Below are 23,610 nucleotides of genomic sequence, written 5' to 3' on the forward strand. Positions count from 1 at the left end.
CCCCTCCTCCCCTCCCCATCTACAAACACTTTATTTTCATCTTTTCATTCTCTCACACTGTTTTTCTTTTACCCATCCCACCTTCCCTACACCTTTAGCTCCTTTCTTCCCATTTCTAAATGTCAGTAATCTTATTAGGATCTTATGTATTATTACAGATTATTCACACCAGGGAAACTATTCGGTATTTACACATGTGTGACTTATTTATTTCACTTAGGAGTATATCTTCAATATGTATCCATTTTCCTATGAATGAATCTATTTTCTCGTTCTTTATGGCTGAGTAATATTCCATTTTATAGAAAAACCACATCTTCTTTATCCAGTTTCCAACAGATGGGCAAATGGGCTGTTTCCAAGATTTAGCTATTACAAACTGTGCCACTATAAACATGGGTGCACATAAAAATATATTTTAATTGAGAAGTAAAAAATGCTATATCTACAGTATGCAATGTGATGTTTTGGTAAATGCATACTGTGAAACTGCTACATCAAAATGCTGAACATATGTATAACTGTGTTATTTTTGATGGCAAGGATATTTAAAATCTACTCTTAGCAATTTTCAGATGTAGAATATATTATTAACTATGCACCATACTTTATAATAATGTATAATAAGTATTATGTATCTAGCTTCTTTCACCTATCAAAATGTCTTCTAGATTTATCCAAGTTGTTGCAAATGACAGTATTTCTTTTTTTTATGACTAAACACTATTGTGTACATATACCACATTTTCTTCATTCATCATTGATAGATTATTTCATATCTTGTCTATTGGGCATAGTGCTGCACTTTTTACCATACTGATTCCATTTTCATTGGCTTTATACCCAGTAATGGGATTACTGGATTATCTGGTTGTTCTATTTCTTTTTTTTTTTTTTTTTTCTTCAGGAACCTAAATACTGCTGTCCATAGTAGCTATACAAATATGTTTTCCCATTAACAGTATACTAGGGTTTTCTTTTTGTACTTCCTTACCAACACTTATTTTGCCCATTTATTTTTTGTTTTTTGAGACACACAGGATTAAACCCAGGGTCTAGTACATGCTAGACAAGTGCTCTACCACTGAGCTACATCTCCAGCCCTTTTTTTTTTTCTTTTTAATGTTAGCTATTTTAATAGTTATATGATGCCTCGTAATACTGATCATTTTTCCATATAACTTTTGCCATGTGTCTTCTAAGAAATGTTTATTTAAATCTTGTATTAGTCCATCTTCTGTTGCAATAACAAAATACCTGAGACCAAGCAGTTTATAAAGAAGAGAGATTCATTTAGGTCATAGTGCTAAAGGCTGGTAAGTCAAAAAGATGCTAGCATATCATTAAGGATCTTCTTGCTGCATAATAAGATGTAGAATATCACATGATAAGACAGAGCAAGCATGCTGGCTCATTTTTTCCTACTGAATTTTTGTATCACTTATGTATGTTCACAGTGCATAATGTTTCCATTCCTTGTGTGTGGTTGGTACATATACATATCTCAATTTCTTTTTTCATTCCTTTTTCTTCCCCTCCCTGTCCCCTCTCTCCATCTGTTGATTCCATTCCCATTTAAGGAAGATCTACCTCTTTACTTCTCATTATCTTCCATTTTGCTCTTTGACTTTTGGTTTCTTATATAAAGAAATTATGTGATTTTTATGTTTGTGTGTCTGAGTTTATTTCACTTAATGTTAGGGCTTCAGGGTGCATTTATTTTCCTACAAATGACTCAAGGTCATTCTTTATGACAGAGCAGTACTCCATTGTGTAGAAATACCACACTGTTTTTATCCATCATCTGACAATGGACATGTCGATCACTTCCAAGATTTAGCTATTATTAGTTGTAGTGCTGTAAGCATGGATATGCATGTATCACTGTAATATGATGTCTTTAATTCTTTTAGGAAGATACCTAGAAGGTAAATACCTGGATCTTTTTTTTGTTTTTTAGGTATCTCTATGTGTTTGTATTAATTGACATTCCCACCAACACTGTAGAAGCACTCCTTTTTCCCTCCAGCCTCTTCAGAATTTGTTATTATCCCATTTCTTGATGATATCCATGCTTTCTGAAGTAAGATGGAATCTCAGTGTTGTTTTAATTTGCATTTCTCAAATAAACAGTGATGGTCAACTGTTTGTATATATTTCTTCTGAGAAGCTTCTGTTAATTTCAGTAGCTCATTTTTTGATTGAGTCTTTTATTGGAGGGTCTAATTTTTTTGAGTTCTTTATATATTCTGGATATTAGTTCTCTATCTGAAGAATAACTGACAAAAATGTTTTCTGATTCTGTAGGTTGTCTTTTCACTGTGTTGATTGTTTCCTTTACTATGTCTAGCTTTTAATTTGCTATGATACCATTTGTTGATTCTTACTACAGTATTATTTCTTATGCAATTGGGGTTCTGTTAAGAAAGTCCTTGCTATGTCTTTAAGAATTTTAACTATTTTTATTCTTTCAGGTTAAGTGTTTCTGTTTTAACTTTTAGTTCTGTGATCCATTTTGATGTTAGCTTAATACATGGAGAGAGATGGGCCTAGATGCATCTTCTGTGTGTAAATAACCAATTTCCCCAATACACTACAGTACCATTTATTAAAGAGGCTATCTTTCCTTCAGTGTATATTTTTGGCTCCTTTTTCAAAGATCAAATAGTTCCATGTGCTTGCATTTGTTTCTGCATTTTCTATTCTGTTCCATTGATCCTCGTGTCTCTTTTTGTGCTAGTATTATGCTGTTTTTTATTATTATAGCTTTGTAATATAACTTACATGTCCAGGATTGTGATGCCTCTCACTTTATTCTTATTACCCAAGATTGCTTTGGCTATTGTAGGTTTCTTCTGCTTCCATATGAATTTTATGTTGTTTTTTCCAATTCCATGAGGAATGCTATGGGTACTTTCATTGGGATTGCATTAAATTGTTTATCAGTTTTGGAAGTAGGTCTATTTTAACGATACTGGTTGTGCCTCTCTGGGAACAGGAGATATCTTTCCATTTTCTGATGTTCTCTTTGATTGCCTTTTTCAGAGGGCTGTAGTTTCAGTGTTTTCTTAGTTATGCTATTTCCTAAGTATTTCATTTTTCTTGATGCTATTATTAGTGGTATTATTTACCTCATGTCTTAGTGAGTTCATTACTGGGGGAATGCTACTGATTTTTGTATGTTGATTTTGTATCCTGTTACACAACTGAATATGGTTATAAATTCTTTTGGTAGATTTTTTGGTCTTCTATGTAGAGGATCAAAGTGTTCTGCAAATAAAAGCTTGACTTTTCCCTTACTCTACATATACTTTATTCATTTATACCTTTTATTTCTTTTTCTTACCTAATAGCTCTTGCTAATGTTTTGAGTATTAAATTGAACAAGAGTGGTGATAGTGCACATCCTTGTCTTGTTTCTAGAGGGTAAGCTTTCAGCTTTTTCCCACTTAATATGATGTTACCAGTAGATTTGCCATAAGTAGCTTTTATCAAATTTAGATAAGGTCCTTCTCTACCTATTTTAGAAGAATTAATATTGTTAAAACACTCATACTGACAAAAGAGTCTAGAGACTGAGTGCAATCCCTATTAATATCCTGATGACATTTTTAATGAAATTTTTAAAAAGTACAGCTAAGTGTGGTATCAAATCTCTATAATCTCAACATTTGGGAGGGCCGAGGCTGAAAAATCACCAGGAGTTCGAGGCCAGCCTTACTTACTACATAGTAAATTCAAGGACAGCCTGACCCTGTCTTGAAAAACACAAAATAAAGCAAAAAAACTTACATTAAAAAGTAAAAAAAAAAAAAAAAAAAAAAAAAAAAAGGGGGCCAGGGATTTAGCTCAGTGGCTCTGCCTCCTGCCTTGCAAATGCAAGGTCTTGAATTCAATCCCTGGTACCAAAACAAAAGAAAAAAAATTCATATGGAACTGTGCACACACACATACCCATGCGCACGTGCGCACACACAAACACACACACACCTCTGAGTAGCCATAGAGATTAAAGTGAGAGGTATTATGCTGTATATGATTTTAAAGTTAACTACAAAGTTATAATAATCAAAAGAGCATGGTTCTGGCTTTAAAAATGACACAGAGACCACTGGAAAAGAATAGAAAACAAAGAAGTACATCCATACACTTACTGTCAATTCATTTTCAACAAAAATGCTAAGAATATGCAAACAGAAAAGGACAGTCTAGTCAGTAAGTGGTGCTGGAAAAATGGTATATCTCCTTATGCAATAATGATATTAAACCCTTATACCATGTACAACAATCAACTGTAAATGAATCTAAGCGTAAATCTAACCATAAATCCTGAAACTATAAAACTCCTGAAAGAAAACGGAAAACATTCATTTTTTTGGCAGTGATTTCTTGGATATTACACTAAAAGCACAGGTGACAAAAACATACTATAAAAAATACTATGAAAAGTTGGATTTCATCAAACTTAAAAGCTTCTATACAGCAAAAGAAATAGTTAACAGAGTAAATATATAGCCTACAGTATGGAAGCAGATATTTACAAATTATGTTAGCCAACTCTGCATTAGTATAACGAAATACCTGACATAAACAACTTATGGGTGGGAAATGTTTATTTTAGCCCATGGTTTGAGAGGTTTCAATTCATGCTCAGTTGGCTCTGTTGTGCTTGAGTCTGTGATAGGAAATGTGGTAAAACGAATTGGTTCGCCTCACGGTGGACAGAGAGCAGAAGATAGGGGCTGGGGTGCCAAAATCCATGACAAGAGTATTCCTCCAGTGACCTAACTTCCTTCCAATAGGCACACCTCTTTATTTTTCCCCCTTGGTGCATGTTAGTAAGACAGATTTATGAGAAAATTTGTATATACATTTAACATCTTGATGCTTTTCAACCCTATTACCTTTTACCTCCCTTTCTTACCCCTCTGCATGATCTTCTTCCCCATCTCCAAATGTCTACCTTCTAGTTTATCATTTTCTCTTTATTTTATTTATTTATCCATTCATTCATCCATTTATGTATTGTTTTCTTATGTAATAGAAAATATATGATACTTATTTGAATCTGGCTTATTTCATTTAACACAGCGGTCTCTAGTTCATTCATTTTTTCTGTAAATGACATCGTTTCATTCTTCATGAGTGAATAATATTCCATTGTGTATATATGCCATGTTTTCTTTATCCATTCATCTGTTCATGGGCATTTAAGCTCTTTCTAATTGTGTTAGTATAAACATGTGTATCTGTTTATTAGTATGGTTTGTTGTCTTTAATTTTTTCGGAAATACACCCTGCAGTAGTGTAGCTAAATCAAATGATATTTTTGTTTTTAATTTTTTGAGGAATCTCCATGGTGATTTCTATAGTGGTTGTACTAATTTATATTCCTACCAACAATACAATTTTTCCCTGCATCTTTGCCTGCTTTCGTTTTTGTGTGTGTGTGTTTTGATATTAACCATTCTGACCGGTGTGATATGGAATCTCAGTGTAGCTTTCATTTACATTTCCCTATTGGCTTAATATGTTGAACATTTTTTCCATACACTTGTCGAAGTCTCCACCTTTTGATGATTCTACCACTTCCCATAGCTACATGAGGTAGGCACAAGGCCTTTAATATATGGCCCTTTTGGGGACATTTTGATTCTAAAATATTATACGTAGCTCTCATTGTACTTTTGATAAGGGGTCAGTATTCTAAATTACATAAGGAATTCTGTAGGAAGGAAACAAATAAGCTGATCTAAAAATGGACAGAGGATCTTCTGTCATTTGCATGTGTTCCCTCAGAAGCTCATACTTTGAAGAGTTTACCCCCAAGCTCATGTGGTGGTAGTATTTAGAAGTGGGACCTTAGGAAAATAATTAGGATTAGGTGAAATTGTAAAGATGGTGTCCCTTGTTACATTATTAGCCTTATAAGAAGAGGAGGAGTTTTATGATTTATGTATAAAATCCCCCCCAAAATTTCATGTGTTCAGAGATGGGCCTTCATGTGTTGTTAAGCAATGAGGCCTGGTTAGAAAAGATGTGTCATTGCAGAAGTGACCTGGAAAGGCATATTCTTGTCCCCAGCTTCTCCTTTCTCCCTCTGCTTCCTGGCCACCTTGGTATGAGCGGATCCTCTTTGCCTTACCCTTTCACCATGCTGTTTTTTTTTGTTTGTTTGTTTACATGGGAGACACCCATCAATGGACTGCATCTACGGGCAAGTGTGAGCACATAAACCTCACCACATTTAAGTTGCAGTTGTTGGCTATCCTTTCCCAGAAATGGGAAAGTGACTAATGCAAGGAGACACCCAAACTAGCATATTTACTTTCTCTTTTTGTGTGATGCCCTCTTCGATGTTACAATACAACAAGAAAGCTTTCACAAAATTCTGGCACCATCCCGTTGAACTCTCCAACCTCCTGAACCATAAGCCAAAATCAACCTCTGTTCTTTATAAAAAAATCCAGTCTCCAATATTGTTCTGTAGCAATTAAAAATGGACTGAGGCATATGACCTTTATTATGTTTAGGTTCCTTCTTTCTATAATTTGTGCAGTTTTGTTCTTCATAAAAGTATGTTAAATTTTGTGGAATGCCCTCTCTTCACCTATTGTGATGATTATATGGTTTCTACCATTCATTCTGTTCATGTGATGTATCAAATTTGATGATTTGCATATTTTGAATCATTTTTGTACCCCAGAGATAAATCTCACTTGATCATAGTAAACAATGTTTTTGATATGTTAGATTTGGTTTGCTGTATTCTAAAAGGATTTGCATCTGTATTCACAAGAGATTTGGTTTATAATTTTCTGTTCTTCTCTCATGTCTTTGTTTTTGATACCAGTGTAATGCTGGCATTGTAAAATGAACTTAAAAGTTTCCTTTGCTCTTACATTTTTAAAAAGAGTTTCAGAAAGATGAGTATTAGTTACTCAAATGTTAGGTAAAATGTAGCAGTGAAGCCATAAGTTCTTAAACTTTTCTTTGACAGGGGACTTTTTATTACCAGTTTAGTCTCCTTAGTCTTTACTGGAGTATTTAGAGTTTCTATTTTGTCATAATTTTAATCTTAGTAGGTTGTATGTATCTCTTACAGTTACTGTTTAACTGTAGTCTCTGGTATCCATTTTGCTATTTTTCTTATATATCACAACATCTCTTCTAGAAGGATTAATAGTGACAGCATATCTAGGGGTGAGGAAAAGTTAGTAACTTGGATGAATGTTTTGTGAAGGACACAGAATTTGTCAAATTCAAGATGTCATTGGAACTGAATATTTCATACAACCAAGTGAGATAAACATAGCTCTAGCATGGGAAATCACCCATGAAATGTGGATCAAAGATGGGCTATGTGATAGTCTTCTCTACTCTATTTTGTACTCTAATTTCATCCCAGTAAGGAAGGACCCCTTCACAACCCCACACTTGGGAAGAAAACAGTGCTGCCTCAAATGGTCAGTAATAGTTCATGCCTCCCTGCCCCACATACACACTTACTTCTCCTTTGACTTTTCTTACTACAAGCTTTTCTGGATCTTTTTATTCTGAAGTCACTAGTCAGTATACCTGCTATACAAATAGGCGCTAAGACAGCTGGACTTAAGAGCATCAGGACTTCCTCTTGCCCAGTACTACTTTCAGCAACAGAAATGCTAGATCTTAAACATTATCTTGCACAATAAGTCAAAACCTGACTTCTGTTCCTGCTATTCTCCCACACTAGACAGGATATTAATACTAATTAATAATACAAAGCTAATGTGTAACACCATTCATAGTAATTTACATATAGTAATGTATTATGATCATATTTTTGTCTTACTATTCTTATTTTATAAATTTCAAGGCAACTGGAGCATAGGAAAGTTAAATAATACATTTAGATGGTCTTTGTCCAGAGTCCTTGCTCTTAACCAATTTCCTATGCAGTTAAAATGAAAAAGTTCATTTAGCATTTGAAATTTCATTTTATCTTAACTGATGTCCGGGTATTCCAAGGTAATCTTAGCTATTTGTATATATTTTCAAGACATTTGATGTGAATTGACCCGAGTGATTTCTGAACCAGCCCATGGTTCTTTGCTCTGGGTGCACACTGGTCTTAGACTATTGTGCTAGAAAAACCATTTTCTTCTCTCTGATATTTTATGTTGTTTAAACTATGAAAATAATCTTCTTTGCAAGTTAGTATTACAATCTACCACAGAACCCACAAAGAAAAACAATTGATTCAGCCATTCCTAGGATATTATCTCAAACCAGTAGGGTATCTCTGAGATATTATGGTCAACAAAAGTAAAACAGAGTGTTTTCTTGTGTCCTATATGACTATAGTTAACTTAAATGTCATCTCTGTAAGAGTAGATACTGCCCTATGGTGAAAGGAAAATATTTTTCAACATTTGTCAATAATTTGGTAGGCCGTATTTCATGACCGATGAACTAAAAGAAATTTTCTTTCGAAGCAATTATAAAACATGAAATGAAAAACCCAAGATAGACATGTTTCTTTTCACATTTCCTTCTTCAAAGCTACCTTATTACTCATGAATGAATTCATTTCTGTTCCATAGCACACATTTAAGTGTGCCGCTGAATAAGATCCAATAGCTAATATTTTTTCAATTTCTAATACGTACTGGAACTGAGTTTAAAAATTCATTTCCTTGGCTGCTTCTTCTCTTTATAATTTGGCGAGTTTTGAAATTATATTTAGATTGCTTTATGTTTGCTTTTTTATATGTCCTAAATCAAGAAAAAACATATAATCATATTATTTCTTGCCAAATAATTTTGTGTTATTTTTAGACTCTAGGATTAGTGCTTACTCAGGTTAAACTTTTTATAAAGTATATTGAGTGAAAATGTGGCTGCTCTTAAGTCAGATAGGATACATGGAACTTTTTTTTTTCCATTAAGTTTATTGGTTGATTTAAAGCAAACATGATTACATTCATCATTGGGATCTTGTACTTTTACATGATGTATCTTGGTTCTTGTTTCTTCCCCATACCTCTGTCCTCCCTTTACCCCCTTCACCCTTCCCTATATACAAAGACTTTGTTCCCATTTTTTCATTTTTTCACACTTTTTGTATGTGGAACTATTTTAAAAGCATGTTTGTTGTTTCATATGAAATGAACAAGACAAGAGTCATAATATTAATCCATGAATTTGCCTAAGGATGGTGACATGAAAATATTGGAAGATTTGCAATGAGAAGTTGATGTTGTCAAAATCAACTACCTCCTATTTTTTCAAGACATAACAGCTGACCTAATGACCTCTTTTACCCATTCTTAGCAAAGTTAGTCTTAGTCCAGGCACTCACATAAGAGTTCCTCTTGTAACCTTTATTGAGTTCTTTTTCTTGGAGATAATTTAGGGAAGAACTGTCATGTCTCTCTGTCATTGAGATGGCAATCAGAAAGGGTAAATTTCCATCTGTGAGATCACATGAAGTCCAGAGTTCTAAGTAATTTCAGAGAGGAGTGGTGGTAGAAGACCATGTACAATACAGTCCACATTTTCAGGCTTTGTGGTTAGGCCTTGAGTGTTTTTGACACAAATATGCAAAGTGAAACTATCCATTCTCATCATCTCTCTTGGAGCTCGTTTATTTTTTAAAAATCAACATATATTCATATCTAAAATTAAATATTTTAGATTTATTAAAAAATGTGTATTCTTTGTAATATGTTGAGAGAATTTTAATTTGGTTATTTAAAGATCAAATACATGTGTGGATTTTAACCTCTAATTATATACTACTTGAATCAACATATTCATATAACCTTTTATTTAAAATGTTAGAAATGGTCACATGAGGACATAGTAATTTTAGCCTAGTCTTACTTGGTACAAGGAGTTACCTTGTTAAGAAAAAACTTAAAAGAATTATTTTGAGGTTGAGGTTATTTTTAGTTCATATAATTTAAAGTCTCATCAAGTAAGAAAAAGCTATTTAAGGAATAAAAACATGGATCTTTATCCTCCATCAAAGCTAAAAGTGCTATTGACAAGAAGTACTTTGTAAAATCAAATTTATATTTGCGTTACATAAAACAGTTTAACTCTTCTGGTTGCACATTGGTTGACACGACAGGGTAGAAAAGTGTGTTTGCACAAGCTTGAGTCATGTAGGCCAATATCAAAAGTCCTGTTTCTCATCAATGACTTGTGAGATATGGACCTAAGTTTACCCAAGCTTCTGTTTTCTTATCTATAAAATCAAAATAATACTATTTAAACTCAAAGGTAGTATTAAAAGGAATAACAAGAGAAGGACCTGTTACCATGGCTCAAAACCTATATCCAGCTGATCACTATTTAAACTTCAAAGTAAGGATCAAATAGAATAATGTAAGAAAAGCACCTATTACCATGTTTAAAACCCTTTATCCAAAGACTTTGTTTCCATTTTAGGGAAGAGTGAAGAGAGGGTAGGGGTATGGGAAAAAAATAAGAACCGAGACAGATCATGTAAAGGTACAAGATCCTAGTGATAAATGTAACTGTATTGTTTGCTTTAAATGTACCAATACACTTAATGAGGGGGAAAAAAAAGATCACAGACTGGTAAAAGGGTAGATAGCCCAGTCCAGTTTTATCTTCTGCTTTTCTCTCTAGATGCTGGACTGAAGTGGTATCAACTTAGAAGGACACCTCAAGGGCATCAAATAAAAGGGAATCAAATTTTAAAAAATAAAACCCTTTATCCATTTGACCCCAGGTTTAACCATTTTTATCTTTTAAATTCCTCACTTGATCATTACAATTTACAATAGTCTTGTTTTTTTAGCCCTTCTATTCTCATTCATTGTCAACATTACTACCCAATACATCATTATACATCACTGAATCTCTTACGTCCTTGCTTTATTACATTTGTCTGTGGCTTTCTTTTTCTTTTCTTTTCTTTTTTTTTTTTTTGGTACCCGGGATCGAACTCGGTTCCTTGCACTTGCAAGGCAGGTCGTGGAACCTCTGAGCTAAATCCCTAGCTTTCTTTTATCTAAGGGAAAAATCCAAGTTCCTTCTCTTGGTATAGTTGGTCTTTTGAAAAGGAGCCACAGTCTCTTTAACCTCACAACCAATAGAAAGCCTGTCCTTACATGTCCTACACTTAGGACCATTGTGAATACTTTCAGATCTCAGAGCAATTTTTGCTCTATTACCTTGAGAGTAGGCTAAACCATAAGGACATGTATAGTTTTAGGAGCAACTATGAATTAACTTGGCCTTAGTTATTTCAGCTTTGATTCACTTTATTTTTTTTATTTTTTTTATTGAGTTTATTGGTACATTTAGGGATACAGTACAGTTACATTCATTGTTGGGATCATGTACCTTTACATGGCAAGTCTTGATTCTCATTTTTTTCCCCTTACCTCTTTAAAAATAGCTAACAAGTGATGCAAAGGATACACTCAAGATGACGCATCCAAGATGAATAGAATTGACTCTCTGAAACTTCCTTTGCCACTGGAGTTCAGTGGAGTCTGTAGGCCTTATAAATTGAGGAATTTTCCAAATCAGAGGAGCCTAGAAAGCTTGTTGCTTTTTTGTAAACAACAAAATTAGTCACTTTTGTTTAAAATAAAAGTCCAAATAAGTGCAAAATTAAATTTCATGATTAAAAATACATAAGAGCAACATGCATTCTTGACACCAAAGTTAGTGAACCCTACATACAAAGTTAGTTGATTACATTCCAGCAAGAAAATGGCAGACTGAGAGCCTACTACAATGCACATTATAAATGTTATAGCCTAAAATCCAAACCATGAAATTAAAATTCTTGCAAAGGAATTTAAGAAAATTAGATACCTCAAGGAATACTGACAATGTGGAGCCCATAATCTATTTTAGTTATGAAATGTTTAAAAATGATATGTGCTTTTCATTCCCAAAATGTTAGTGTGCAGCTACCCTGGCATGAGTAAGGTTAAGTTTTTGACAAGGAGTGTAAAGTGTCTAACAACAATATCTATTTTTAAGGGTGTTTCTATCAATTATTTATTTTAATTTTATGAATTTTATTATTAAATTCTTGCTTAACAAGAAAATAAACTATCAATAAAATAAAATATTAAATTATTATTGTTTAGTGTTTATAATAAACATCAACATTTTCTACAAAAATCTAAAAAGTAACAACATAAATTTCCATATGAACTAAGATGAAAATAAAAATAAAACTCTACAACAAAAATATTCCTTGCTTCAATTATGACACCTAAAGCCATCTTTATACATAAAAACAGTATGTTCCATATATAAGTATTACAGTGATAGCACATGTTTTCCTGTCTTTTTTTGTAGGACATATTTGACATTTCACTGGTCTTACTGTTTCGTTAGGAAGTTCTTGTGATGTTTTACTTGTCTGTTCATCAGTCTGCTGCAGAATTCTTTTTCAGAGTTCTTTGGGCAGATAAATACTATTCTTCCTCTGTTGTAATTTATATTTTATCAATTCCAATCAAATTCTGTAGGAAAATGTCTCCATGATATATTGTGCTTATTATTTTCTTTGTAAACTATAATACTATTTATGCCTGACATGTTTAGGATCAAGTAAAACACAACCATTGGCCAAAACTTTGTGTTTTGAGAGACATCATAGTTGCTATATAACTTATCAACAACACCTACTTGGCCTTTTGTTTTGTTGTAAAATATAATCATTTCTGGCTTCATTTGTGTTGAGGATTTACTATCTTACCATCATGGTATAATGTTGACATCATCAGTACTACTTTTTTTCTTCACCATATATTAGACCAATTAATATTGGTCTAATATCTTTTCAAAATCCAAAGATTTTACAATACATTTCTCTATTGTGAATTTGCAACATTTTGGACTCTCTGCATTGTTCTTATGAATAGTTCCTATGCTGGTCAACTGGTGTTTCCTTAGCAAATGTAACATCAATGGGTAACTTGTGAACCAACTGTCGAATGTGACATTTTGGTAACTTTTTGAAATAGGTGCAACAAGTCTGTTCACAATGTCATACGTTTTATTAGTGCACGAATAAAGACCTGGTGCCTGAGTTCCAAGATAAATTTCTAAATTCAAGATGTAAAATGTTTTTGCATCTATCAAGGCATACATTTTATACCATATTTGGAAGGTTTATTTGGCATATGTCGCCAAAAGCTATAACAACCACAAAATGATGCAAGTTCCTCATCAATTGCCATGTCTTTAGTTGGTGTATGAATTGCTTGACAGTTCATAACAAAGCTTTCAAAAAATGAGCAAGTAGCAGTCAAATTGTTGGATTTTTTTTCTGTATTGGTTAGTGTTTTTGTCATCAAAATGTAGGCAATTTTGAAGGAAACAAAATCTCTTATGTGTTATTGTTACCCTAAAAATCTCAATGCCACATTCATCACTTCTCCATAAATCCTTTAAATTCTTTTTTTTTTTTTTTTTTTTTTTCGGTACCGGGGATTGATCTCGGGTCCTTGCGCTTGTGAGGCAGGCCACCGAACCGCTGAGCTAAATCCCCGGCCCTAAATCCTTTAAATTCTGATGATTTGAATAAAAAAGTCCTGCTATATTTAATAGACCTGTGCAGGCTTTAGTTCAGATAGTGAACTGTTGGAGCATAGAGAAAGTTTTGCTTGTATTTCATTATTAGTGTATTTCACAGCATTTTGTAGCGTATCATCCATTATAGTTTCAAACATTGAATTGAAATGCTGTCAGTGCTATCTAATCCATGGCAAGAACCTAGTAACATTTCCTGACCTAGTAGTTTGAGCTTTGGTTTGAACATTGTTCAGGTATACATGTCCATTTTGTAGCATTCCGACTAGTTGAATATTTATTTACATTATTGTTTGCTTTCTTATCTCAGTCAAGGTCTTCATTCTCTACTTTCTTGACATTTCTTGCTCCATCTCACTGTTGCAACTTCTTTGGCTCATATGATCCACATCATAATTGGTAACTGCATCATCTGAAGAATAACTTTTAACCTCCTCCCAAAAATGTAAAAGTGAATTTTCTTGTGATGTTGTCCTGAATTGGGCTAATTCTACAAGACAAATTAAAAAAAATTTTAATAAAACAAATTATTAATGCACAAAATTGTAACATGGAGCAAAAGATGAATAAAACTCACACATTGATAAAGGCAAAGGTTGCTTCCTGTATTCTACCCATGCAGCCACTGAGACACACAGCCAGTAAAAAAAGTAAACTTTTTCATTGTAATATTATGATCTGGATGTACCCAACCTTACTCACTACTTATAAATGTTGGAGAGATAGCGAGAAAGGGATGGAGCAGTGGCTAAGACATTTTCTCCCACACCACAGAGGCCCAGAGGTTACATCTTGCCCAGCTCTATGGAGAAGTCCTTTAAGTAACAATATCTTTAACTAATTTTTAAAGTTTATGCTTTACATTATTCCCTACATGAAATAGGAAAACTCCTTTAATCTAAATCCAACTGTAAGTTCCAGCTGTCCCTCTCTTGGAGCCTGCAGATGGGGCTATCTACTTATTGAGGCTCTTGGTATTTGCTTCATCCTAATGTCTCCTACGAGGTCAGGGTTGAAAGGTGTCCCCCGGTACAGGCTGCTGGTACTCTTACACTAAGGAATTGGCCTGGATTATGCAAATTTAGAGAATATGCAAAGTAGTAGCATCTCCTCCCCACTCCCACCTGTAAGGTCAGTGAAAACAGTGGAATCTATCATAGAAACAAACCTGTATTCATCCTTTTCCCAGTGCAGTCACTAGGTTTAGAGAGGCCTCTGTTTGTGTTAGGATGTAGTAGAGCCACTAAGGTTAATGTCGCAGTTGAACTAAAGGGCAGTGGCCAGAAGTTAGGCATGAGCTGCCCAAGCTCCTGACTGCCTTGATGATGATTTTCTTTAATATGGGAAACAGGAGCCTTTCTCAAGGAGGCAGACAACCATGGATGGCTATGAGATCAAAATCTTGAGTGGTCCCTCAACCTCTTTTCCCCCATGGTCCTCTAGGCACTGGCAGCAGCCCAAGGAGTCTATGGAGAACTGGATGGTGGGTGCACTCAGTCTAAGGTCACAACTTGACATCACGTATCTCTAGGAACTGTGTATGCAAGTCCTGGATATAATCTATCTTGGAGTTGAACAGGAACTTGTAGTAGTGGCTGTCAACACAGATCTCAGTAACTGCATTCCCTTCTATCCCAAAAGCACAAATGCATGGAGTGCCTAAGGGGACCTGAAACTTGGAGAAACTCCATTTGGAACCAGAGTATTTTGGAAGGAAACTGGCTGACTCCAAACTTGACGGCTTATTACTCTTTGGATCCTTGGCTGTGAAATGCACTGTGCCATGGTCACTGGACACACAGATCAGGGAAGCATTCTGATTGAAGTTGATGCAGTAGATATTAGCTGCTTGAGATCCCCATTGTAGCTCTTGAATTAAGTGTTGTGATAAAGTACCAAATTCTTATAAGGGTCTCCTTTTCAGAGGCCGTTGCAGTTCTTCTCTGCATGTTGAGAGTGATGCGGCTCAGGGCACCTTTGTGAGCAGGAATGTTCACAGGTGGCTTCTAGGTATTTTCCAGGTCCTCAAGCTGCATGTGGCCTTTATGAGTGCCTGAGAAGGCCAGGAAGAATTGTTACTGTTGGGACACGACACAGGACACACTTTGGAGTTATAGCAGATTTCGCAGACGAGCAGCTGGTGGGGATTGTGTGTGAATGTGAACACCTTAATAGTGGAAACCAAGACAGCCAGCAGTTTTGTCGCACTGAAACTTGACTGCCTTGACCTCTGTGTCTTCTTCAGGTTACCCCAGATCATTGCTTTGTTGGGGTACATTTCAGCTTTTTCCACCTCCAACTAAAGCTGAATAGTTGGAGCAAAATAATATTTTCACATGGCCAACTCCTCCTTCTAAAAATTCTTGTTTCCCTTTTTCTTTGAGTGGATTGGTGTTAAGAGATTTGATATCCATTTTCCAACTCACACACAAAGTATCCGTGGTTCCAGATGAAGCCAGAATACATCAGCCCATTACCATATGAGTTACAGGTTAGGAAGTTCATGGTGCCTCTTGGTGTCTACTGCTTTTCAAATCTGCAGGCCTCTTGAGGGAATGAGGTGCTGGAGGTAAGGAGAAGGCATAGGGAGGAGGGGAAGAACTCCCATAAGTACTTGTTGCCTTTGTGTTTAGTTGGTGGTGATGAGGTATATCAGTACATATGATATGTCACTCTGTTACCCTAAAATACTCTTCCTGCAGCAGTTATGTGAGGTTTCACTGCATTGTCCCTAGCCATGATCAGCCATAACTCCTTATGCTTTTAGCACTTGTCCTCAACTTCAGAGGTAAAATTCAGATAACATAAAATTAACTATTTTAAAGTGTACCATATGGTGGCATTCAGTACATTTATGTTGTGCAACTGTCATTTCTATGTAGCTACACAGAATTTTATGAGGACATTTTTTAACCTAATGCATGATGTTGTTGAATAAATAACTGGGATGCATTTCCACCTCTTGATTTTTAAAACCTTTAAGAAATGGCTTGAGCTAGATGAAGTGGTGTATGCTTGTAATCCCAGCTATTTAGAAGGCTAAAGCAGGAGACTTGCTACTTTAAAGCTAGCCTGAAAAATTTAGAGAGATTTGTCTAAAATAAAAAGAGATGGGGATATTGCTCAGTAGTGGAGCACTTGCCTAGCCTGTGCAGAACTCTAGGTTCAATACCCAGCATTGCTTCCCACAAAGACCATCTCATTAAGACTTATTTATGGTAGAGCATGCACCATGCTTTGTTACTAATTAGATGAGATCCAAAGAGAAAGTGAGAAGATGAAAGGTATTTAGTTTACCAAAGAATTTTTTTAAGCCCTAAAATTATTTTAAAAATCATTAAAATGGTCAGATTGGGAATATTTACTTTTCAAAGGAATTGGCTTCATTTATCTAAAAAATCATATCCTACAGATTAGCTGATTTTCTAGTGACACAGAAAGTATCACATATGGTACAAAGTAGTGTATATTCAAGTCTCTAAAAATATTCTCACTGTCTTTCTGATGTAAAATCTGTCATAATAATTTTCCCTTTCCTGAAATGATCCTTCTAATCTCCATTATTTTTTTCCTTTGCCTGTCTAATTCTTTATTTGGTAGGTATCTCTTACAGAAAGTTTCCCCTGTCTCTTTACTCTGCAATTATGGATCACTTATTTTTTTCCTCTCTGGTTTCATCATAAGCATACAGCATTTTCTCTCTTATACTTATCTGTCTATATTGCATTCAAGCTGTTCTTAATCATCTGACCCCTGAGACTACCTGTATGTCCCAGAACAATAATAGCTGAAGTGACAAATTTATTACTATCCTGTTGAAAATTGTACATAGCACATACCTTGGTATGTTTCCAGGAATCTGAGACTATTAGATGATCACATATGAGTCATAGTGGAAAAAATACTGGAATCATTGAATCAGAGTATAAGCAACTTGAGCCTTGTTTCTGTTTTTTCCTCCTATATATAATAGAACAGTGTTTGACTTGGGCATTCAATGTGTATACAAACATTAAGGTGAAAAATTTAGATTTTTGCTATATAAAAATATACACATTATAGAATTTTGTGTCATGGATAGAAAGAGTGATAGAATTGTGTAGTACAATAAAACTGTTATTACATTTAGCATGTGTAAGGTTCAGTCCCCAACATCAAAATAAAACAAAAACTAAAACCTGTATCTTCGATAAGAGACATGAGATTGAGGACTCAAAAATAGAGGCATAAAATTACTATGAAAGGAGAAAGTAAAATCAGGGTGGGAAAAACAGATATGAAGCTCTGAAATCAACTCTAATTGCCTGTACATTTTCTAAGAGCACACCCAAATGCAACTCTGAGTTTAGTAACACCCAACTAAAAAAGGGAAAACCTTTAGACTAGCTATGGATCAATCGTCTGAACAACTGTTTGAAGGAATATAACTAGTTTTTGTTTTTCCAAAAATAAAAGTAGCCTCATTTCGCTTTTATTGAAAAAACAATACATTTTAAAAAATATCTACCTGTAAAGAAAGTACAGAAATTCATGTAATTACCCCACTAGAGATAACTCTGACCTCATCCCAGAGCTTCTTGGTAGTTAGTCCAGAAAAGGAAATAGTCCAGTATACTGGTTAATTTATATTCCATACAATCTAAAAACTTGTTAATTTTCCTACACCCTTGGTGACACTGAGTCAGTGTTGTCAATCTTTCATAGACCTATAAGAGAAAAATGATGATTATTTTTACTATCTTTAGTAGTGATACCTGATGTGACTTTCTCCCATGGTTTTTATATCCTTGAATAGATTTAATAAGGATTTTTTCTAAATTGTTTGCCCCATTCCCCTAGTATGGGAAATTGAACCTCAGGACCTCATACATGCTACACAAGTGAATGACACCTGAACTACAGCCCCAGACTTTTCTATTTTGTACCAGGGTCTTGCTAAGTTGCCCACAAGTTTGAACTTGCGATACTTCTGCCTCAGCCTCCCAAGTAGCTGTGATTACAGTCATACACCAACCATATCAAGCTAGACTTTTCTTATAGTAGCCCTGAACTATGAGTAATAGTGTCCTACTAAGTCTTTAATTCAATATAAACAGTTTTTCTGGGGGCCAATATGATATGGTCTAGTATTCAGCTTCTTATACTAAGATTCTGGACACATTACATTTATCAGCTTTCTTTGAAATTGTGTGGTTGTATGCCTAAGTTTTATCCAGTGCATTATAAGTAGGAGTAATGTGAGTCACTTCCTGGATGGGACCATAAAAATCTTCATAATGTGCTTCTCAGTGATCCTCCCTCCCCCCAGCTGAATGAAATGGCAATGCTCAGGAAGACCCTGTTGAATATGCCATCATCCTGGTTCCTTGAATGTCTATGTGGAAAGAGCTGCATGACTTACCTTAACATCCACTCAGATCTGGTCACAGAAGAATGACTACATTCCTTATTATTTAAGCTATTTAGTTTTTAGAGTGCTTTTGTTACTGCACCTTATTTGACCCTAAATAATACAATATTTTGTAGCAAATATTACAAGAGAAATTGAATTAGATTCAAGTGCTCAGTATCACCAGAATATATTCTCACTCCATGACATGGTTCTGAAATGGTTTCATTCATAAATAGTTTTTCTCCACATCATTGAATAATGAACACAGCAGTTCAAGGTTTATGTGGTCTTTATATCTCATAATCATAGAAGTTGAGGAATTGTCTTTCTGGAAGCTACACCAAAAGTTCTAGGAAAATTCTGATCTGCCAGCAGTGATTGTATGTTATCTTAAAAATAGTTTGTTTTTTGTTTTTTGGTTTTTTTTGGTAGCAAAAGGGCTGAAATACTCTGGCAAACTTTGTTTACATTCCTACCTCTAGGTAAAGGGGTGATAGACTTACCTAAACTCCATGGACAAAGGATTATATGTAATGGAATATTAAGTGAGTCCCTAAAGAAAGAATTTCTGAACAATAAAAAATAGATATCAGAATACAGTGTGGTTAAGTGAAAATCTAAAAATTAATATTGGCATGAAACGAGTGGCCTGGATGAAGGTATGGGATAAATATAAAGTAAAAGGAATAAATCAGAGGAACATAGGAAGAAAATATATCTTGTTTGCAATATTGGGGAGATAAAAACAGTAAGGAAAAAAACCAGATGAACTTTTTTAAATTAAAAAAATTAAGTTATGATAAATAACAAATTGTTCTATGTTACCCAAATAATTTCAAGAGTACTATTATAGCGGGCTGGGGTTTAGCTCAGCGATGTTGTGCCTGCCTTGCAAATGCAAGGTCCTGAGTTTGATCCCCAGTACCTCCCCCCCACAAAAATACTACAATACTAAGTATATTCATATTGTTTTTAAAAAGTAGTTTTTTTAGTTAGGAAATTGGTAAAATAGTAATATTGTCAGATTTGAGAGATTTGAAAGGGAAGGCAGTTGAAGCCTAGGAAGAGTGCGTGTCTTAACACAAGCCAGATCACACAAGCTAGACCATAGATTTCTTAGTCCCAAGAAACCCATACAATAGTTCCAGGCAGGTGTCTTGTAAGGCAAGAAGAGCTGGCAGCAGGAAGGCTCTACAACTGAGCTTTTGACATCAGCATTAGTACATTAGTCCACAGAAAAATGTCATTAAACTGTGGAAACAGGTCTGTCTTATTAGATGAGAGCCCTTATGGTTATGGTATATATATTGGGGCTATGGCATTCTTCCCTTACCTATAAGAAACCAGGTTCAAACCACGATTTAAGAAGCAGTTTCTACCCCTTACTAATTCATTGCTACCAGCAACAAAAGCAACTTCATATTGACCAGTTGGCTTGTGGTGTCTTACATATTCCTCTTGCTTCAATGCAAAATTTTCACAAATGGGAACTTAAAGGCCTTGCCAGTGAAGACAGGACAACTTTAGAGCCTAGGTGCTAAGAGCAATATTACAATAAAATACTAGAACTCTGTGTTGCAGAAGTGTAGAGATTCTAAGCAGAGCCCTGATTTAAACAAGTTCATATTGAACTTCATTGAGTGGGTAGAAGAGTTAGGGAAATAATCCTGGTAGTGTTCATCACAGAGATTAAAGTTAAATGATGGGAACTGAGCCCTATCATATCCTTGGTATAACTTTAAGGAATCACTGCAAAATGGCAATGAAACTCAACCTTATTGTCAACAAATATTTGAGTGTTCTGCTATGTATGTTTTAAAATATGAATTCCACAGAAGATGGCAAATGTGTATTAACTCTGTAGCAAGAGAAATATAGATAGTATTGCTGTGTTTCAGAACTCTGTTTCCTTTTACCTTGGGTACTATGCCCAAAGACCCAATGTTTTCATATGTTTTAATAGTATGGCAAGTTGCTTACCTACAAATTAGTTCAATTCCAAAAGTTACGTGCAAGCAGATTATTTAAATTCAACACATTTTACCATATGAATTATGTTATAAATTGTAGTTCAGTTTCCAAAATGTGATTTAGTCTGTAATTTATCAGAATTGCACAGGCCGGGAATTTAGCTCAGTGGTGCCACCGCCTGGTCCAAGTGCAAGGTCCAGAGTTCAGGTCCCGGTACCAAACAAATACAAAACAGAACTGCACATTAGCATTAACAATGAAACTAGAGATGCAGTAGTTCTCCTCATTTTTAAAAGGAGAAAAAATATATATGAGAAAAAATTTTTTTCAACTGGGCTTGATTCTGCTGAAATCAAAAGAAGAAGCAAAAAAGATCCCAAATTATACATTTTTTTTCCTGAGGGATAAGGAAGCAGATGTTCAGATTTTGATTTTTCCAGTCATTTTGCCAGCCAATAGACATTACTGTTGTTCTACAACAATAAGTTGTTTTGTGGTGCAAAGCAAAGGGAAGATATGGAAAGTATATACAAAATGATTTTAAAGTGGGTTGGAAAAAGGAAGTAGAAAAAGAAAGGAGGAGGCATTATGAACCTGATTACTTGTGGATTTTTTTGTAGCATAGAAAGGGATTATATTAGCACACTTCTTAAATGTCTATATGAAAAATTAGACATAAAATACAGCATTCCTTGCCCATAAAATTTTCATTGAGTATCATTTCCCTCAATTATAAAAATGAAGATTGTTGTGAGAATTAAAATAAAATAGCACCTATTATAATGATATATATAATTGTTGCTCAATAAATATAATCCTGCTCATCTCTTAAGTGTATCACATAAACATCGATTAATAATCCACATTAGCATAAAATTATATGTTACTAAATTAGACTAAATTGCATATCTCTGAATCCTTAAAGCTTTATAAAAAGAAGTAAGAGTAGGAAAAAGTATTAAGCTTTATTACTTATTTATTCTTAAAATAATTTAAAAATTTTAAATTTTAAACATGTATGGTTTACAGGATACATTATGGTAATTCAATACATGTATATGACATGTTTTAATAAATATTTTCAGTTTTTGTGTTTTGGAAAATTTGTGCACTTCTAGTCATAAGAATAGAGAATAGTTTACATCTTTTTAAAATTCTTTTGTCAGTAAAAATTGTGCTGTGCATTGCCTATGACCCCTTCCATAGAGTCAGTTGCCACCTATATTTCAGAGATTCTCCATTTTACGGTAATGTTCAGTGTTGCAGAACTTACTATAAAAACTGTGGTCTTTATCTCTCTTTTTTTTTTTTTGTCTTTATTTTTTTTGAATGTCAGTAAAAAGTATGTGGATAAAAATAGCAAGATGAATAATCTTTTTTCAAACTTGCAAAGTAAAATGGATCTACCTGTCCCTTTCATATTCATATACCTTTCCTTTTGGTGAAATCATAGTTTGTTAGCATATCTTTTAATCAGTGAACTGAAGTAGAGAACACAGGTAAAATTTACATCATACAATTTTATTAGTTATTAACTAACATAAAGTTTTATCATGTGCTTTATATAATTTGCTCTTGCTGAAATTTTATTTACCATCTTCCCTTTCACTCTTTATAACTTCTTTAAACTCTTGTCCTTTCAGTAGCTCCTGTTGTCAGAGACTGGAGGAAGTATTGAGGATAACTCTCTAGGGAAGGTCTGCTTCTTGAGGATGAATGAAGAGTTGTTTCCTCTTGCTCTTCAGACTCCTTTTTCTCTACTTAAGTATTAGTCCAGAGAGAATGGTTTCTCATTGAACTTATCCTGTCTAAACACTAAGAAAAAGCCTTAAGTCATGATCCACCTATAAATCATAGACCACAACTGAAGAAAGCATTGTACCTCCTTGGAATATGGAACTATAGGAAAAATCTCGTAGGTTCTGTTTACCAGTTACTTAGGAGTTCGTGACAGATTGCTTGATTAACTTGATGAAGGGTGGTATGGTGAAAGAAGCAAATATATATATGATGGTTTTTCTGTCGATCGCAATGTCTTGATTTTGTTTAGAGCCAATATATGTTTTGTGTTTGGAATTTTGAATCTCAAAAGTACAAGATTTCAACTGAATCAGTTATTTTCATATATTTTAGGGCCCTAGGAATGTGAGGAGTGCCTCCATGGAAAGGAAGGAGATAAAATTTGAGTGATACTCTAGACCAGAGAAGCCTGGCTTCAAAGTTTTTGTAAATTGAAACTCTATTGAAGATATTCTAAGGAAATGAGTTTCAAAATTATTGGTATCTCAGACTCTTACTAACTGAATCTGACTTTCATGCTCAAATCTGAGTCACAAATAGTAATACAGTTTTCATTAAGCTGGTGACTACTATCACATTTAATTAAATGATTATGTGCACTTTTTCTCTATCAGAATAGATTTGTTTATTAATGATAAGTAGTTCCTGGAGGTTAACTAAATTAAATAGATTAATGAAAGATATTCAGAATTTCATGGATTAATAAATATGATTTTTTTTAAATTTAAGACTAATGTATCACTAAGTATACTCTTTTTATTAAACTATCCATATTTTCATAGAGTCATAGAGTTCATAGAGTCTGTGAATTGGTAATAGTAGCTACCATTACAGTCCTTGACTCTTGTATGGTCTGTAGTAAATGGCCAATA

At 34.3% G+C, this 23,610-nt stretch overlaps 1 protein-coding gene and 1 pseudogene across 1 annotated transcript in view; one reads left to right on the top strand and one right to left on the bottom strand.

The window, feature by feature from the left end:
• Ndufaf2 (NADH:ubiquinone oxidoreductase complex assembly factor 2) overlaps positions 1-23,610 on the top strand; it is a 274,128-nt gene that overhangs the window by 88,225 nt on the left and 162,293 nt on the right. The window lies entirely within an intron of this gene.
• On the bottom strand, positions 15,080-16,080 carry LOC104864135 (annotated as a pseudogene).

Source organism: Fukomys damarensis, unplaced genomic scaffold (assembly GCF_012274545.1).
Source record: "Fukomys damarensis isolate Sample0158 unplaced genomic scaffold, DMR_v1.0_HiC HiC_scaffold_1, whole genome shotgun sequence".
In the NCBI taxonomy this organism is placed as follows: Eukaryota; Metazoa; Chordata; class Mammalia; order Rodentia; family Bathyergidae; genus Fukomys; species Fukomys damarensis.